Below are 19683 nucleotides of genomic sequence, written 5' to 3' on the forward strand. Positions count from 1 at the left end.
GAGACAAAGTCTCCTGCACTCAGCTCCTCTCTGGGGAGCAATCTGTAGGCTGGGGCTGGGGCACCCTCTTCTCTTTTCTCCATCACAGGCTCTCTGCTCCTCATCCTGTGATGTGGGGGTACAGAGACAAGCACCCCAGATATAGTTCCCTTTCTGGACTTGCTTCATGGGGCAGGGCACTGTCTGCCCCACATGCTTCCAAGGCAACAGCTCTGCGACTCTGGACCGTGAGCCTGAGCTTCCCGCCGTCCTGACATTCTGACATTGTGGCAGCAGGTGCACTGTCTTCTCTCCATGCTGACTGTCCAGGTCTTGGCCTCAGCCTCCGGCAGCTGATGGGCCCTGGCAGACAGCACAATGTTGGTGGCTGCTGGCCCGGGAGCAGACCACTGGGCTATATAAGAAATTATCACCAAATAAAATCAGTTGCTCCCCAGAGGGATGTCTTTGGGACCTATGAATCGGAATCTCCTCCCCTCACACGGAAAGGCGTAAGTTGTATCCTGCTCTTTGAAAGGCCTTTGTTACGCCCCGTGAACCCGCTGCTCTCAGAGACTTAGGCCATTCAAGTCGGTGGATTAGGCGCCTCCCACGAGGCAGCTAGAACAGAATCCAGGTTCTATTGAATGGGATTTTGTGGGCATAGTGGTGACGGAAACAAAAATGAAATTCTCGGCTTTCATCAAATCTGCAGCGCAGAAGTTCCGGCACCCTTTTCCATTCTTTGAGATTGCTGCGGCTCCACTTCAGGCTGCCGTGTTATCAAAAGGGATTGGAGACTTTGTATCTTGGCCTCTCTTTCCCACAGAATGGTGCCTGCAGAAAGGAAAAATGGTAGCAAAACGGTTTTGGGGTGAACACGCGCTATTGACTGACTCATTGAGCAAGTAACTGTTGGTTTAAAACAATTTTCAAGAGTTTAATGTTTGATTCCCCCCTCTTCTTCATCCTTGTTAACATATCTTTTTCTCACATTCAGGAATGTACGTTAGGCCTCAGAACTTAATATTTCACTATATTTGCTTCAGATGACTTTTTCCCCCGAAGAACTAAAGCAAAGAGGCAGTGGGAGCTCCCCGTGTGTTTCTTTTTTTTTTCTTTCTTTTTTTTTCTTTTGATAGGCAGAGTTAGACAGTGAGAGAGACAGAGAGAAAGGTCTTCCTTCCATTGGTTCACCCCCCAAATGGCCGCATCGGCCAATCCGAAGCCAGGAGCCAGGTGCTTCCTCCTGGTCTCCCATGCAGGTGCAGGGCCCAAGCACTTGGACCATCCTCCACTGCCTCCCCGGGCCACAGCAGAGAGCTGGACTGGGAGAGGAGCAACCAGGACAGAACCAGCGCCCCGACCAGGACTAGAACCCGGGGTGCCGGTGCAGCAGGTGGAGGATTAGGCTAGTGAGCCGTGGCGCTGGCCCCACTCCATGTGTTTCTTTCCCTCCTTTCCCAGAGGTGCAGACCTGCGTCTCATCTCTGCATATCATTCACTACAGGTCTTTGTCAGGCCAAGCAGCACAAAGCATTGTTTTGAGAGTTCTTATGAGACATTATATGATCATAAGCAAAAAATGAGAGGGAAAGTCTACGACTTTCGTTGGGACGTCCCACATCTGGGTAGATGGTCTCGTATTCTGTGTATCTTCCTGCGATTTGATGTGACACCCACCACCATTCCTCAGGCCTTTTTTGTCTGGTCTAATTTCTCTGGAGTACTCCACTGTGGGAGTGGCTTCAACCAGGGTCCTCTCGACGGTGGAATTTCAGTTGGTTTCCCCTTCTTCCTACGAGGCTGTGGTGAGGATGCTCGCACACATTTCTTTGTTCATATGCATGGGGTTTCTTTAGACAGATTCTAGAATTGGATGCTGGGTGCGCTTTTAATTGGGTTTTGTGTGATTGTTTTCTAGTTGGTTACACTGAGTAGCCCTTACCCCAACCAGCCTATGAGTGTGTTTCCCCACATTTTCACCAGCACTTGCTAACATCTTGATGCCTGCAAAATGATATTTCTGACATGCCCACATACACCACCTAACAGAGGACAATAGGCGTCCAGAAGAGAGAGGTGCGGTAGCCAAGGGCCTGCTGATGGAAAATGAAAGGGACCCAACTCAAACAGGTTTATTCAGAAACGACCCTCATTGGCTAACGTCAACTGGCAGTGCAGTGTGGCTGGACCTGGGGCTTACCCACGGCCTTCTGGATTCTCTCTCCCAGCCACCTCGAACGTCTGCTGCTCTTTGTGGTTCAGTTGATTCTTGCTTTGTACACAATGCAAACAGGCCCTTTCTGAGTGGTAGTGTTGGGGGTTTGAGAGAGAGGGTGGGAAAAGGACAGCTAACTTTCCAAGGGCTAATTGCATACAATTACCCCAGCTCGGGCATCTTTAGAAGGAATACCAGTTGGAACCATCACAGGTGCTGAGTGGTTCAACCCGGTGATGGGCAGCCTTGAATCCGGGAGAGGAGCGTACGTGTGTACGTGCAGGGGCTGTGGGCCCTCAGGGTGACAGCCCCGCCAGAGCTATAGGGACCGGGGAGGAGGTTCTCAGCAGAGTAGGAGATAAAAGTGGGGCTTGTACACAACAGAGAGGCTGTATTTTTTGGCTCTGTTTAGAGCACCCAGAGGTCTCTGTGCAAGAGCCCTGGATGGGGACCCAGAAGCTCTTAGTGTCTGTGCCAATGCTGACCCAAGCTGTGTTCCCTAGGACAAGTTACCTAACCACGCGGAGCCTCTTTCTCCATCTGTAAAAAGAGGATGGATGTTCCAGCGTCCCAGGGCTGCGGCGACGATTCGATGGGACAGCCATCCGCAAGCTTCTGCGGACTTCAGATTCTGCTATTCGGATTGTTCCAAACAAATGGGCTCCGGCAGCCAGGTCCACTTCATTATATGAGATCTTTGTTGCACTGTGGTTGTAAAATTTCATTCTTCTACACTAAATATTTAATCATCGGTGCGAAGGGCGATATTGAACGAAAACACTATCAAAGCACAATGTATATTTAATTGTTATTTCATTTTTGATACATTTCTATTGATGTCTTTTTCTAGTGGTAGTCAATCTTTTTAATAAATATTCATCTTCATTTCAGAGCGAGAGGGGATTCATTGGTTTCCAATACTACATTTTTTAAAAGGGCGTATTTTAAAGCACCAGTGATTTTTAAAAGTCTCTTTTGAACTCTTAGAACATTGTTACTTTCGACTGGAATTAAAGAACGTTTACGACATATTTCAAACAACTGCATTGAACAAGGAGGCAAACAAATGTATTACATTAAGGAAAAATGTAAGCGGGAAAGCGCCGTTCTGAATAGCAGGTGAAGATATGTCAAGGACGATGTGGAACACTATTCATTTCTGATAGTCTCATTACCATTCCTAGCAACAGGTGTATACGGCTCTCAAATTCTGTGTGGTTCTGTTAATCTCACCACACAATATTCAATTTTCTTACAATGATCTAGCTGATTCATTATTTCTCCCATGCATGTTAACTGTTAAAGATGCAATGCAACCCATAAATTCGCTTCACTCTCTCAGCCTCTGGGCCCAAGGTCATTATTACCCCCAAAATATCCCTTGCTTACGTCACCCTTTTAAATGTGCTCTTTCTTGTCCAATGAATTGTTACATAATTACATAGTGCCAGTAACAATATCATCCTATTTTTATAGTTTTATGATTAAGGATATAAAAATGAACTGAATTGAAAATGTTCAAAGATAATTTGCAAAAATATAAGAGATTGCTATCATAGTTTATCACATGCAAATGACATGTATGTATGTATGTATTTAAAATCAAATTGGGGGTGGGCACTTCACTCTGCAGTTCAGATGCCACTCGGGACACCTGCATACCATATTAGAATGCCTGGTCCATGTCCTGCCTCCAGCTCTTGACTCCAGTCTCCTGCTAATGCAAACCCTGGGAAGCAGCAGGTAATGGTTTAAGTACTTGGGTCCCTGTCACCCAAACAGAAGACCCGGACTGATTTCCACTTTCCTGGCTTTAGCCTGGCCCAGTCCCTGCAGTGTGGGCATCTGGGAAGTGATCCAGCAGAAGGAATATTTCTGTCTCTCTCTCTTTCAAATAAAATAAAAATCAATTAAAAATCAAATTTCCTTAATATATGGTTTAAAAATCTGTCAGAGTAAAATGCATTCATGTGTGACTCAATGACTCTGTACACAGAATATTTCTACTATAGTGCAGGTTAAAATAATTACAAAAGGTTTACTTTGGCCATCCCTGTTTCATTATAATCAAAATTTTCTATTGAATATTTATATCTAAAATTATAGTGCTCAAGAAGGAAGAAAACATTTTTAAGTGTAATTTGCTCCCATATCACAAAATTCTCAACCACTTACAGCTTAGACAGTACTGGGCAATAGTTATGGCAACCAAGTGTCCTGATTTTTCCAAGGACAGAGGGTATGAGACTTACAGTTCTACAACCAGGAAACTCCTAACAAATTGGGATGAGCTGATCCTCGTGTTCTAGTTTGGCCTCAGTTCTTCATCCTCATTCCTTTATGTCGGCATCTTTGCAAAGGGTGCCTCTCTGTCTCTTGACTTTGGGTGTACAACTTGTCTTGGTAAAAATATACACAAGTAGAAGTGATAGTGTGCTCTTCCAAGTTTCAGAGGTCTTGTATATCTATGGTTTCTCTCTTATGTCTACCACAGAAATGCTCTGCCCAGGCCCTGCCCAGCTCACTGGCCCAAGGAGAAGAAAGAGAGACATTAAGAGTAGAGTTACCCTAGCCAACACATAGACCTGCAGTTAGAAGCAGAGTTGCCCAGATGAGCCCAGCCTAGATCAGCAGAACTCTAGACCTGCAGGTGTGTTAGTAGAAATGCTGACTGTTACAGTCATTGAGCATTACTGTTACAAAAGCTAACTGATATACACAGCGACAAATTCTTATTCAACTTGTGGAAGTCTTGCTGTGTGCTGGTACAGGGGATACAATGACAAGCAAGATGGACACAGTTATTATGCTCATGGAACACAGAGTGCTTTGCAGTGGTCTCTGAAGGTCGGCAAGATCAAAATTACTTTTAAAATAATACTAAAGGGGCAAGGCTGTGGCCCAGCGGGTTAACACCTTGGCCTGAAAGTGCCGGCATCCCATATGGGCGCCGGTTCGAGACCCGGCTGCTCCACTTCCAATCCAGCTCTCTGCTGTGGCCTGGGAAAGCAGTAGAGGATGGCCCAAGTCCTTGGGCCCATGTACCTGCGTGGGAGACTCAGAGGAAGCTCCCGGCTCCTGGCTTTGGATAGGCACAGCTCCAGCCATTGCGGCCAACTGGGGAGTGAACCAGAGGATGGAAGACTTCTCTCTCTCTCTCTGCCTCTCCTCTCTTCCTCTCTTTGTGTAACTCTGACTTTCAAATAAATAAATAAATCTTTAAAAAAAAAATACTACTAAAGGGGCCGGCACCATGGAGCATTTGGTTAATCCTCTGCCTGCAGCACCAGCATCCCATATCGGCGCCGGGTTCTAGTACCGGTTGCCCCTCTTCCAGGCCAGCTCTCTGCTGTGGCCCTGGAGTGCAGTGGAGGATGGCCCAAGTTCTTGGGCCCCTGCACCTGCGTGGGAGACCAGGAGGAAGCACCTGGCTCCTGGCTTCAGATCGGCGTAGCTCCGGCCGTAGCTGCCACTTGTGGGGTGAACCAATGGAAGGAAGACCTTTCTCTCTGTCTCTCTCTTTCACTCTCTGTCAAATAATAATAATAATAAATTTAAAAATACTACTAAAACATTCACCTTTTCCTCCTTCACTGTGTTGCTGTTTGCACCAATAACACAAAGACAATGGTGGGTGTGACTGCTGGTGTCTTCACACAAGTCAGAAGGGATACCAAGCTACAGGAGCAGGCATTGTATTTACTATGGTCATGCTGGCAAAGCTTAAAAAGTACCGATTCCGTGTGTGAATGTCTTTGAGAAAGCAGTGGAAAGTACTGATTTTATTAAAGCTGCATCCTGAGATGAATATCTTTTTAATAATCTGTATGGCACAATGGGGTATGCCCAGGACGCGCTTCTGCTGTACTCTGAAATATGATTGAAAACTGGTTACCAACTGATATGCAAAAAACAGATCCCTGTCTCACAATATATTCAAAACTACATTCCAATCCAGTTATAGATTTATATAGAAAAATAAACCAAAAAAACACTAGAAGAAAATTTAGGCGGGCATATTTTCATAATATTGACTGAGGACACTTCTTTTGTAACATTGTCCAAAAGCCAGAAAACACAGGAGGCTTCAGTTTTTCCTTTGTGTACTTCAGCCTTGTTTTAATTTCAATGAGGATTTTTTTTTTTTAATAATTGAAATAGTAAAGCTAACCCCATAGACAAAACAACTCTATGCTGGCATTCTTCTTGACAAATTGCAACACAGGAGTTTTTTGATGTCGTATGGACTACAGGCACATTGTGAGCACAGCACTGCACAACTGATCACAGTTTAATGATGAATCTTGCCAGAAAAGAAGTATGGCTAACCCAAAGCACTTCACATCATTTGCCATCCAAAGTCTGCATCTGATTCCCTTGCAAGCAATGGCCCATGATTGAAATTATAAAGTTCCCTATATATTCCAGAGGCCAGGATTTTAAAATGCCTATGATAGTTTATTAAAACCACAATCAGAGGGGTAAGTACAATCTTATGATGTTCTGGTTGCGGCAGCCAATTGTTAGCAGCTACTCTTAATATTTTTCAGGCCTAAAGCATCTTTTCCTTGAAAGATGGCGCCAAACCTTATGGTTTCAAATTAATTTTTATTAAAGAGCCATGCAAAGAGTGCTTTTAGAGTTGCAGCCCACAAAAATGAGTCAGGTTCCTAGGTTTCCATAGGGCTTCTACTAGTACATACCACGCCCTTATAGGAATTGAAAAAAGACAACCCCCGCCCCCAGGAGACAAATTAGAAAAAGACGCCTCCATTGGGGGAAGAATTAGAAAAAGGCACCCGTTCTTCTGGTTGAATGTGGTAGAGCCTCAGCTGGATTTTGTAGTTCCTTGAGCTCTCCTGGCCAGAAGTCTTCTAGGAAGGGCCAGCCCGGCCATCTGTGTGCTGCCACTCCACATTTTCCTGCCACCAAGCCTGCTTCTTGCTCTGATCACAGAAAGAGACATTAAAGAAGCAATTGTAGAGAATACATATTATTCCTTGAGTGACTCGTGACACAAGGCTCATGTGCATATCGAGTATTTGAGACAAGAGGAGAAAGGTATATATTCTTAAAGCTCGGTCTTTTGTTCTATCAGAGTGGAGATCAGCAAACAAGGGCCACGAGCTGGATCTGGCTCGCTGTCAGCTTTTGTAGATAACATTGTATCGGCACACAGCCACACTCATTCATTCATGTACAGTCTGGGGCTGCTTTTGTGCTACAGCAGCAGAGCTGAGGAGCTGCAGTAAAGGCCACCAGGTCACAAAGCTGGAAATACTTACCAACCAGCTCCTGAAAGGGAGAGTGGTTGGACCCCTGACTAAGACCAGCACTATCTCCATCACACTGTGTCAGCCTTTTGTTTAAATATCCTTAACGAATTGCAATTTATTGTTAATCATTCAGCACATGAAGATGATTTATATAACAAATATCCATGCACATCACATTTTAAGATATACCAAAATGCCTCTCTTTTTAAATAATGGTAATTTACAATCTTATAGGCAGTTTCAGCCTGAACTAGAGTTAGTTAATGTGAAGCTGTATTTCTATAAAATCAAAGAGAAAGCAAGCCAATATTTGTTAGATTATCCATCATTTCTTCTTCTTTTTCTAAAAGATTTATTTATTTGAAAGGCAGAGTCGGCCGGCGCCGTGGCTCAACAGGCTAATCCTCCGCCTTGCGGCGCTGGCACACCAGGTTCTAGTCCCGGTTGGGGCGCCGGATTCTATCCCGGTTGCCCCTCTTCCAGGCCAGCTCTCTGCTATGGCCCGGGAAGGCAGTGGAGGATGGCCCAAGTCCTTGGGCCCTGCACCCGCATGGGAGACCAGGAGAAGCACCTGGCTCCTGGCTTCGGATCAGTGAGATGCGCTGGCCGCAGCGGCCATTGGAGGGTGAACCAACGGCAAAAAGGAAGACCTTTCTCTCTGTCTCTCTCTCTCACTGTCCACTCTGCCTGTCAAAAAAAAAAAAAAAAAAAAAAAGAAAAGAAAAGAAAGGCAGAGTCACAGAGACTTAGAGAAACAGAGAGATCTTCCATCCACCAATCCCTCTCCAGATGGCCACAATGGCTAAGACTGGACCAGGCTGAAACCAGAAGCCAGGAGCCTAGAACTCCATCAGCATTTCAAAACGGCACTCATATGGGCCATTGGGACTGTGGGCAGCTGCTTAAACCACTGTACCACCAATGCCAGCTCCTAGCTAGCATTTCTTAAAAGGGAACTGAGGTCACAGATTCTTCCATCAGGTCATGGAAAGAAGATTGTCTTTGCAAAAGAGCTCATTTGTTGTCCTTTCAAAAAGACAAAAAGGAATACGTTAATTCAACTTTTTGTACTTGGCTGTTCAGTGTAGGACTCACCTAAAGTAATTTCTGACTCCAATGTAACATCATCTCCTCAACTATCTCTTGTTCTGTCATTACTAGGAAAAAAATTATTGGTGCACAGTAGGTTAAGCCCCAGTCTGCCACACCAACATCCCATATCAGAGCACCAGTTCAAGTCCTAGCTGTTCTGCTTCTGATCCAGCTCCCTACTAGTATGCCTGGGAAAGCAGCAAAAAGTGGCCCAAGCACTTGGGCCCCTGCTACCCATTTAGGGGACCCAGATGGAGTTCTAGGCTCCTGGCTTTGGGCTGACCCCACCCGGTCATTGTGGCCATTTAGGGAGTGAACCAGAAGATGGAAGATATCTCTGACACTCTGCATTTAAAAATTATGTATTTATTTAAGAGGGAGAGAGAGAGAGGCACTCCCATCTGCTGCTTTACTTCCCAAATCCACAGCAGTTGGGGCTGGGCCAGGCTGAAGCTGGGAACTTGGAATTCAACCCAGGTCTCCCATGTGGGTGGCAGGAGTACAATTACTTGTACAGTCACCTGCTGCCTCCAGTGGGCTGCATTAGCCGGAAGGCAAAATCAGGAGCTGGAGCTGGGTGCTGGACCCAGGCACTCTGATGTGGGTCATGTGTGTCCTAACAGGCAGCTTTACTGCTAGGCCAAATGCCAGCCCCTCCTTCATTTTTAATTGCCACCCCTTTAAAAAAAAAAAAAAAAAAAAAAAAAAAAAAAAAAAGATGTACTTATTCACTTGAAAGGCAGAGTGACAGAGATAGTGGGAGAGACAGAGAGAGATGGATAGAACGTCCCTCTGCTGGTTCATCCCCTAAATGCTCACACAGCCAGGGCTGGGCCAGAAGCCGGACACTCCATCTGGATCTCCCACATGGGTGGCAGAAGCCTAAGTGCTTGGGCCATCACCAGTCTCCCAGATGTATTAGCAGGAAGCTGGATTGGAATCAGAGTGGCCAGGACTTGAGCCAGGCACTCCAGTGTGGGATGTGGGTGTCTTAAGTGGAGGCTTACCTTACTGCACCACAATGCCCACTCCTAATTGTCTTGTTTGGCTATTGTTGTACTGCCTGAATCCTTTTGTGAAAGCACGAAGTTTATATGCTTTACACTATGTAATCATCTTGGTCCACTGCTCCGTCTGCTAACAACAATACAGTTGCATGGATCTGGTGCCAGCCAGACAAGGGTTCAAGTCTTAGCAGCACCATGGCCTTGCACAGTGTCTTCAACATCTCCCAGCCTAGTTTCCTTATCTATAAAATGAGACAATCATATTTACCTTGCAAGGTTGCCAGGAGAGCCAGAATGAATATATATAAAGTACCCTTTAGATATTATTATGCCATATGTTCTTACTCAATATGTTTATAATTATTAACAATTAATTTAGAACATTTAAATAGAGCTCGAGACAGCTTTGAAATGGAATCACAGAACCATTTGATTACTTTAACATAAAACTACAGAACTTTCACATAGCATCCTTGACAATAAAATGACCTCGTTTTGTCCTACCCAAATTTTATGAAAAACAAAATTGTTCCTGCTTAACAACAATATTATTTGCAATTTTCTTATGTGTTATGCTCTCATGGTGGCTTTATCTGTCAGATAATCAACATCACTGAGAGGAGTTCCTGAAATTCTTTCCTCAACATAATCATGTTTATGACCTTAAATTGATATTTGGCAAATGGAATAAACAGATAACTCACTCAAAACAGTTTTCCATATCACATTTAATAATTCATCTTCAAAATGGCATTTTTATAACATTACAGTCTCAATTTGCAAATGAATGTTCAAATTATGTGGAAACCAAATCAAAATGTACCAGTTATAAATCGTGACAAAAGTAACAACAATTATTTTGACAACAAAGATTTAGATAGGACCTACATGAAAAATAAACATGAAAATATATTCACTAGCTTCATGATGTTTGTTATTTCTTATACTAAAAATAATAGAGAATTAAAATCAAAGATTCCACACACACAGAAAAAAGAAAAATACATAAAAATACATACCATACAGAACATCTTAATCCAACTCAAACACCAGCTTTTTTTTTGGTTAAGAGTTTTGGAAGAAAACTAGCCAGTCTCAAAGTAGGTACATTTGAAAGGATCATGTTCTTCCCACAGGGGCATCTGGGATCCCACCAAAGAAGAGGTGGTGCTGGGCCTCTCTGTGGTGCTCATCATGGATTCAGCTTGCAGGGGAAAACATGAACACTTGGGTGGCCGGCTTCTCCCAGGCAGATCTGGGATCTGCACTCAAGCAGGTGAGTCCTCAGGTATGGAAAAGTCCTGTTCTGGTGGCAACCTGCAGAGGGAGTCACAAGTCAGGTTCTCACCTGCCCAGCTGGTTCTGCCCCACTCCAAGAATATCTTGGCCTCTCCCTTGCTCTTCCACTCTTCAGCTTGGACCTTTGGAGGAAATAAAACTCAGATCTTCTTCCCAAAGAAGCAGAAGAAACCTATAGGCCTGGCCCAGCACCTGGGGTAGGATTGCCTTATTATGTCTGGGTTATCAATTAAATGTGAATATAAGATCAACACTGAATAATGTTTTAATATGATAGTTCCTCACTGACAATGGCTTGACTTAATGATTCACTGACTTTATAATGGTGTCAAAGGGATACACGGCTGAACCAGGTTGAAACCAGGAGACCAGAACTTCATCCTGGTGTCCCCTGTGGGTGGCAGGGGCCCAAGTACTTGAGCCATCAGCTGCTGCCTCCCAGGATTAGTACAGGGAGCTGGATGGGAAGCAGAGGCCGGACTCGATCCCATGTGTTCCAATATGGAATGCGGACATCCCATGCAGCAACTCAACCTGCTGCACAATGCCCGCCCACCACTGTGCTTTGCCTTTTGGATTTGCATCTTTCCCCAGGCGGATGTAGTCTGAGCCTCAGTTGGTGGTAGGCAGTGGCAGTGAGCCATGCTCCCAGTCAGCCCCTACCCTTCAGTGTACCTGTGTGGCCAGGGGTTTTTTTTGGAGCTTGTGTTTTGAGTTTTTGCATCTCATAATCAAAATGCCCATCTGTCTGAGTACATAAGGTATTTAACACTTAATTTTAAAATAGATTTTGTATTAGAAGATTTTCTCCAACTCTAGGCTAATATTAGTGTTCTGAGTATGGTTAAGTTAGGCTAGGCTAAGCCATGATGCTCAGTAGGTTAAATTTACTAAATGAATTTTAAATTATTTATTTATTTGAGAGGCACAGAGACACAAAGAGAGACATACAGACAGAGATGTCTGCAGGTTTACTCCCCAAATGCCTGCAAACACCAGGACTCGGTCAGGGCCAGAGTTGTGATCCAGAAACCGAATTCAGGTCTCCTGCATGCATGGCAAGAACCCAATTACTTGAGCCATCGCTGCTGCCTTCCAGGCTCTGTTATCAGGAAGCTGGAGCCGGGAGCTGAGAATTGAACCTAGGCATTATGATATGGAACATGGGACATGGGTGTCTTAGCCAGCATCTTTACTGCTGGGCTAAATGCCTACCCCTTAGATGCATTTTTGGTTTACAACGTTTTCAATTTACAATGCATTCATCAGGATGTAACTCTCAAAATGTCGGGAGCATATGTAAATATGTTCTGTAAAGTAATTGGGACATACTTGGGTTGAAAAATACTTCATTGTGAACTGAAATTCAAACTTAGAGTGTCCTGTATTTTTGCTAAACCTGAATACCCTAGCTGGAGGGGACAGATTCAGGTGATGGTATTAGTATTTTGGCAGTTGTTGGGGAACCAAAAATTAGGCCTGAAGCAAACCCAATGACTGTAAACAACATAAACAGAACTCCCAGAGAAGTAAGACATTTCTAGGGCCAGCGCTGTGGAGTAGCTGGTAAAGCTGCCACCTGCAGTGCTAGCATTCTATATGGGCGCCAGTTCTATTCCTGGCTGCTCCACTTCCGATCCAGTTCTCTGCTATGGCCTGGGAAAGCAGTGGAAGATGGTCCTAGTCCTTAGGCTCCTGCACCCGTGTGGGAGACCCGGAAGAAGTTCCTGGCTTCAGATTCGTGCAGTTCCGGCCATTGAGGCCAATTGTGAGGTGAACCAGCGGATGGAAGACCTCTCTCTCTCTCTCTCTCTGCCTCTCCTCTCTCTGTGTAACTCTAACTTTCAAATAAATAAATAAATCTTTAAAAAAAAAAGAAAAAGAAGTAAGACATTTCCTTTGGTGTCAACGCAAACCTTAAGCAAGAGTTGGACAGAAGCCCTTTATAATATAAGTGCTAAAAACTGTGCAGTTGGGTGTTCGGTGGAGGAGGGGGTTAAGACAAATTCATGCTGATCTTTCCATTCAATTTTTGAAAACATAAAGCCATCTGTGATTCCTGCAACATGGTAAAGTTAGCCGGTTCGAATTTATCTTATTTACTTTGTCCTATTGCTTGTCACCTTCATACTATCCTCAGAGGATGGCCGAAGGGAGCCTGTTGTGTGTGTGAGTTGACACACTTCCCTTTGCCTCATTCTGGAAGGTGAGTCCCCTACAGGCTTTCTGTAGGTCGTGGCCAAGGTGACTTGATCAGAGGTCATATTCCAAGCACTGGGTTTTTAAGTACTTTCCATACACAGCTCTACGAGTTGAGTATTCATATTTCCATCTCATAAACAAGAAATCTGGGACTCCAAGAGGTGAGTGGCTTAGCAGGCGTGGGCGGTGCGCCTATGAGGGGCAGCTGGTCTTGGAATCTCAGAGAAGACTCTGAAGGTCCTTGATGCTACTCTTCCCTCTCAGGAGCCCTGCAGAGGGGCCTGCACCTGCTTACAGCCCTGAGTCCTGAATGAGACCCCCAGGGAGAAAGTGCAAGTTCAGGAACGTGGAGCGCTCAGTGTGTCCTGCTGTTTCTGCGCCCATTCTGAGTTTATTCACACCAGCAGTCATTGGTTACTGAGCGCTTTAACGCCACACACAATCAGATTTTGTTGTCTCTAGAGTTCTTTGTTCATTCATCCTTTGAAGGGTTTGGGGCTTGTTTATTTAAAGGGTGCTTCCTTACAAATGCAAAAATATTCTCAATGCTATTACCCATTGAAAAATTGCCCAGGACTGGAATGGAAGGCTTCTTTGGGCTTAGCACTTGATTCTGTTTAATCCCATATTCAAAAGCTATTTAGAAGTGGGTTTCCTCAACCTGATTTTAAACAGTTCATCTGGTCCCATTGTTTGGATACTGTTTTTGATTGGTTCACTTTGTTTTATTGTGTTGAATTCATTTAAGTGCTTCCGTTTTGCAATTGTGTGGGACTTGGGGTAATTCACCCTGAAGGCTATACCTAATAAATAAATTACTTTTCCTCTGCTGTTAATGTTTAACTGGTTCTATTGAAAGAAAAAAAAATGGCTAAAGAACGACGAAGATGCAGCTTTTGTTAAAGGGAGGAGAAAACGTGTGCCAATTCTGCTTAGAAAAGACCTTCAAACACCCATAGTGATGATGCAAAAGGGAGCAAGAGCATTTTAGGGAGAAATGAAATAAACAGTAAACAATCATACCCCCAACATAGAGAATGCGTCATTTCTTCATTTAAAAGAAGGTGCTAGAAGTCAGAAAGGCTGATGTTCTTCATAAAAAGAGAGTCAGAGTCGGGGCTGGGCTTTTTCCCTTGTGTTTGCAGCATTCACAGAGGCCACCCTGTTAATTAGCTATACTCTTAAAAATAACCCTATGAATCAGCTTTTCAAAGTCTGAAAACCAAGGCAAAAGAAAAAAGGCACAGGTCTGTGTAATTTGCACTTCAAGTAACTGGGTCTGAAACTCTGTGCATCCAGAAAATAGCTACAAACTTCCGGTACCTAAAAATAGGGGAAGATTTCATATCTCACCTGTGTGGGAAAAGGGTAGAATCAATCCCTTTCGTAAACCTCGTGTGTTGATGGGACATCCGTGTACGCTGTCATGGCAGGGTGCTGATAACGTTTCTGACGAAAGTACACCCAAACATCTCACAGTACCAAGTGTATGAGAATTAATACACAAGATAAATGCAAGTGGGAGTATTCGTGGCCTTCCTGGGGGAGCGTGCTTTTCTTAACAGAGGAGAAACAAAGAAAAAATTGTCATTGTTGCTGGTTCTTACCAATGAGTCTCTTTAGTTGACTCATCCAACACGAGGATGGACTGGAACATCATCTATTCTGTATTCAAGAAGATAATTAATGAGCCACTCATTACTAAATGAAGGCCCAAGGGAATAAAGCAACTGGCCTTGAATGTGAAAAGTGGTTACGTGTTTGAAAGAGGACTAAGTCAAAATCACACCATTAATGTTTGCATGCGGGCTCTTCTTTGGTTTTAAGTGAGCTGTAACTCAGGCTGAGTGTCTCTGTGGGTGCCGCACCAGCTGTAATCTGCAGGGAGGTGAGGAGAAACAGGGAGGAGACTTCAAGCTTCGGCTTCTTTAGCCATCAAATTCGGGCACTGGGTTGGATGATCTTTAACAACGATAATGGTTAACATTTGTTGGGTGCCAACTACCCGCCAAGTACTTTACTGGTGTTGTCTTCCTTAAAAAAAGTTTTTTATGTATTTATTTGAAAGAGTCACTCGTGCTCATGCACAAACTTAAATGGAGAGAGAGAGAGAGGGAGAGTCTCCTCCATCCACTAGCTCACTCTGCAACAGCCAGGCCAGGCCAGGCCAAGGTTCAGGAGCCTGGAACTTCTTCATGGTCTCCCAAGTACTCGGGCCATTACCTGTTGCCTCCCAGGATGTGTTATCAGCATTAAGCTGGGCTGGAAGTGGGGGTGGGGGAGGGGACTCCTTCCCAGGGACTCTGCTATGTGATTTGTGGACATCCCAAGTGACAGCCCAGCTTAGCTGTGCCACAGCGTCTGCCCCAGCACTGTCGTCTTTAATCCTTGTCCACAAACTTTGCCGTAAGGACTAAAGGGATCTTCAAAAAGTCCATGGAAAATGCTTAGTGTGAAAAGCTTCACGTGGATTTCAAAATTATTTGCACCAAAAGATATTCATCTTTTAACTCTGCTTGCCATAAAGTTGTTTTTTGTTTGTTTGTTTGTTTTTTGGTTTGCCTTTTTTTTTTTTTTTTTTTTTAAAACGAAAGTACCCTCATCCTATTACCCTCATTTTACAGATAGGGAAACAGGCTGAGAGAGTAAAAGAGTTTTTTGTCTGAGATCTTTATTAGCTGGTGTGGGCAGAATTCAAAATCACGTCTGATGATTGAGGAGCCCAAGTTCAAACTCTACTTCTGTCCAATTGCATGTGCCAATCAGGGCTCGGGGCATCCCACACCAGCACCAGCTAGATTCGGGAATGCCATGAACTGACATTCACTTCATTGTGAACAGCCGATGAGTGAAGGGTGGGGTCTGTACTCTCCATGATTCAGGAGAACTCTGACCAGACACTATCCAAGGACCAGAGAGGTCAATGCTGCTTTTTTAGAAAGACGGAAATGCTCTTCCTGGTTCTAAAGATCAACCTATGTGCACTCTTAGAGCTGCTCTGTTAGGGGCTCAACTGTGTTCCTTGTTAGAGGAAAGGGGAGATGGAGAGATGTCACAGCAGGGTAAAATACATTTTATTTAAAAAAATAAACTATGACAATAGGGAGAGAAGATATCCATAGAGAACTGGGCTCAATTCTGAACACGGTGTGGAGAACTGGGAATTTGTAGCCAAAGAGTGGGGTGACGGTCAGTGGGTGAGAAGTTACTAAGAGGAAACCTCAGGGGAGACCAGCTCTCCAGAACCCTTGCTGAAGGGGTGGGAGAAGACACATCTGATCAGACATGGACGGTGGTCACAGATCAAGGGTGAGGATTCTCTAAACTGACCTAGCAGGAGTCCTGCAAGAATAGGAGGCCCTGGGCTTAGGTCCACTCAAAGGCAGGGGTGGGAGGAGCCTGCCCTCAGCACGGCTGGAGTCAGGATTGCCTCCCCAGGAAATCTACCCATCAAAGCCCTACCTGGCAGCAATCAGAAAGCACAAGGAGGTGGAGACAAGGTCTTTACAGCTATGACTAAGCTTAGACGAGCCCGAGTGGGTGGGTGGACCCGAATCCCGGTGACTGCGGAGCGCAGAGCGATCCAGCCTTCTGAGCGGTGACTAGGTTAGAACGAGGCCCTTCAGGGGAGCCCTGATACAACCTCGCCGGCTTCCTTCTAAGGAAAGGAGCTGTGGACACCCAAAGAGACACCAGGGATTAATGACCTCAGAGAAAAACCACAGTGGAAGAGGAGTACACAGTGAGAAGATGGCCTCATATTGAGAAGTAACTAGCTGGCACCTTTTTTTTTTTTTTTAAATGTCTTTTCAGTTATTTATTTGAGAGGCAGAAGTGGGAGAGAGACACAGACAGACACATAGACAGTGCTCCTCCTATCTGCTGGTTCACTCCCCAAATGCCCAGAACAGAAGTAGGACAGCGCTGAAGCTGGGAGCCAGGAACTCAATCCGGGTCTTCCACGTGGGTGGCAGGAACCAATCTCCTGAGCCACCCCTGTTGCCTCCCAGGGCCTGCATTAGCAGGGAGCTGGAATCGGGAGTGGAGTCAAGTATTGGACTCAGGCTCTTGCATGTGGGGCACAGTCATTTTAACTGGCACCTTAACAACTAGGCCCAACACACACCCCTAGGATCTTTAAATAGAAGGGAGCAGTTACTGCTTAAGACGAAAGAGGAAAAACTTAGAAAATACTCCGGCTTTAGGTTTAATAAGACTTGCAAAAAACATGAAGCATGAACCCCATCAGAGCAAATTATTTTACAAGCCTGCTTCCCTCTGTGCCTCTTGATCCGTATCATTTGGGGCCGGGGGACCAGTCCCTCATCTTATGGAAGCTTTCCCTCGTCCTGAACCCCATGAGCCACAAGAAAAGACAAATCCTGATGGTAAACGGGCGAGTTCCGTGACCTAAACAGCTCCCAGGAAAAAGAACAAAACTTCGTAGGAAACATGACCTTTCATTTCAGAATGATTTCCTTCATAAACCATGAAATATCAAACTACAGAACAAACCTATTAAATTATATTCATTTCTAATTCAATTCAAAACAGAGAAATGCTAGAAGTGGAGGCATGGAGGCTTGGCTCAGATGGAAATCGCTAATAACTAGGTGTGTCACTTTTCTTCTAACATCCGCGTCCTGAAAATGAAAATGACAATGTGTTTCCCAACTAATATTTGGCAAGTGTTAAAGGGATGCAAGTAGTTGTAAAATATCCAATAATAGTGAATGAGAGAAATGTGAGGCAGCATACAAGTAGCACTTTTTCTTGTTGGCCTAGTGAGACACTATAAAAAACTTCGGAAATACACTTAGAAGTATCCTCAAAAGCACACCAAACAGAGTTTGTTTTTTTTTTTAAACTATTTTGTCGAGAAAATTGCTGAAACTTTTGCTGAAGTAACAGGATTACTACACAAAATGACAAAAAGTTACACAAACCCAGAAGTTTTTCATACATCACGTGTGCTCTTCTTCCACAACTTTCTCATAGACGTCAGCTACCCCCAAATTTCTGAGCAGCTCTTACGAAAGCTTTCCGTCATGCAGCTCCGAAGTCAAACCTCTTTAACGCTCCCGTTCAGAACAATGTCCCCTCTGCCACCTAAGCCTGTCTTCCTATGTCCCCTGACAAGGTCTGAGCTTCTCTCTTAGGTAGCTTTTAAAAAATGTATTTATTTGAAAGGCAGAGAGAGAGAGAGAGAGAGAGAGAGAGAGAGAGAGAGAATCATCCATCTGCTGGTTTATTCCCAAATGCAAGTTGAAGCCAAGAGCTGGGAATTCAATTCAGGTCTTCCAAGAGGGTGGCAGGAATTCAACTACAAGCCATCACCTGCTGCCTCCCACGTGAGCGTTAGCAGGAAGCTGGAACAGAGACCAGAGCCAGGACTCAAACCCAGGCACTCTACTGTGAGATGCAGATGTCTTAACCATGAGACCAAGCGCCTGCTCTCCTCTTCCCTTTTCAAGAAACTCAACCTCCTGCGGAATTCAGTTACCCTGGGCTTGGAAACAACACCTGAAGCTGAATCCCAAGTATTGTCTCTGCTGCAGCTTGAAACTTAGCATTGTGTGCAGCTTTGAAACTTAACATTGTGTGCAAGTGTGTGCATGTGTGTGTGTGTTCCATCTCCTCCCTTCCACTCAATCTCAGGTTTTTTTTTTTTTTCCTCAGAAGCAGACCCTGGGACAGGAATGTGAGGTCAAGTCGTGCCTCTGGGAGCTGGCTTCTGCAAGCAGGGGGAGCAGCACATGAACTGGAGAAGGGAAAGGAGAGAATAAAGGGTGTGGTGGTATCCGGCAGAATAGAAATGCAGGCAACAGCGGCCCAGGCCCACTGTGAACCTCCAGGAGACACTGCAGAACTTGCCTCATAGAGGAGAGCGAGCTGGAGCAAGTTTCCAGTAACTCCAATCAGGTACAGGTCAATCTGCGCCTTGAGCAGTAGGTTTGTGATTTTTTTTTTTTTTTTAGATTTATTTATTTAAAAGGCAAAGTTAGGGAGAGAGGTAGAGACAGAGAAAGAGCTGCATTCCATCCGCCACCTGCTGGGTTCATTCCCCTAAATGGTTGCAACAGCCAGGGCTGGGCCAGGCCAAAGCCAGAAGCCAGGAACTCCATCCAGGTCTCCCAGGTGGGTGGCAAGTACCCAATATTTCAGCCATCTTCTGCTGCTTTCCTAGGTGCAGGATTGGAAGTGGAGCAGCTGGGACTCAAACGGGTGCCTATTTATGGATGCCAGTGTTGCAGGAGGTGGCTTAACCCACTGTGCCTCGATGCTGGTCCCCAGGTTTACATTTTTAGTCTATTTTCATGCCTCCCTCTCCTTCTCTACTTTCATCTGCTCTTGCACAAAGCCAGTGGATCCCTCTCTTTCTAACGAGTCTGCTGCACTGTCCTTTTCCTGGGTCCACGCTTTAGCACCATGGGACGGAGTTCTGCTAGTGCCCTGGCCAGAAGGCCTGTCTCCAGTTCCACTCTGATCCCACACTGCTTAGGCACCACTGTTCCAACAGTCATTCGTTATTGAAGGAATGGTCCTTTTTCCTCCTCGACTGGGGCACTCCTATTTATTATGTTAAAGCCTAGCTATTTGATCCAGC

The sequence above is a fragment of the Lepus europaeus genome, chromosome 9 (assembly GCF_033115175.1).
Source record: "Lepus europaeus isolate LE1 chromosome 9, mLepTim1.pri, whole genome shotgun sequence".
Taxonomy (NCBI): domain Eukaryota; kingdom Metazoa; phylum Chordata; class Mammalia; order Lagomorpha; family Leporidae; genus Lepus; species Lepus europaeus.